General features: G+C 48.8%; 1 protein-coding gene across 1 annotated transcript in view; it reads right to left on the bottom strand.

Moving 5' to 3' along the window:
• LOC104409489 (phospholipid-transporting ATPase ID-like) overlaps window positions 1-779 on the bottom strand; it is a 96,988-nt gene that overhangs the window by 1,090 nt on the left and 95,119 nt on the right. The window lies entirely within an intron of this gene.

Raw genomic sequence — 779 nt, 5'->3', positions numbered from 1 at the left:
TCCCGGGGAGGGGGCAGCCACAGCTTCTCTGGGAAACTGTGCCAGCGCCCTCACTACACTCACAGGGAAGATTTTTTCCTAGTATCTAATCTAAATCTCCCCTCTTCCAGCTTAAAGCCATTATCCCTTGTTTTGTCCCTACATGTCCTTGTGAAATGTCCCTCTCCAGCTTTCTTGTATAAGTTTCCCTCAATACTGTTAGCTGGGGATCTCCATACATTAGGAAACCCAAACACTCCTCTCCTGTGACAATTTGCTTCCTAGAGGAGATAGAAAAGTCAAGTAATTTTTCACCAGAGAGAAGTGCTCAACCCAGGTAGTGAGGCTGGGATCCTGGATGACAACTATGTTGGACTTAGAAAAAGTGCAATTTTGCTAGGCAGTTTTGGTCCATCCCTGGCAGTGTTCAAAGCCAGGTTGGACGGGGCTTGGAGTGACCTGGTCCAAGGGACACCACACAGAAGATGTCCCTGTCCATGGCAGGGGGCTGGAACTGGATGACCTTTAAGGTCCCTTCCAACCTAAACCATTGTATATGATTCTGTGACTTCTAGTCAACTAAAAGAAAACTCAGCCCGTATTTACACACCTGTACTGCCTCTAATTATGTCCTGAGGACCTCCCTACTTCGCAGTCTTCTCTAGCACCCACCTACCACCTCTGCAAGGGCTAAGAATTCCCCTCACTCATTCTCCAACAGTTCTGGAGCACCTGGGGAACTTCCAAGGCATCCCAAGGGTGATGAGGGAGAAAGCGGGGGCTGTTCAGCCTGGAAACAA

The sequence above is a fragment of the Nestor notabilis genome, unplaced genomic scaffold, assembly GCF_000696875.1.
Source record: "Nestor notabilis isolate BGI_N333 unplaced genomic scaffold, ASM69687v1 scaffold2218, whole genome shotgun sequence".
NCBI lineage: Eukaryota > Metazoa > Chordata > Aves > Psittaciformes > Psittacidae > Nestor > Nestor notabilis.
The sequence above is the reverse complement of the archived record's forward strand: the minus strand, read 5'-3'. Positions and strand labels throughout refer to the sequence as shown.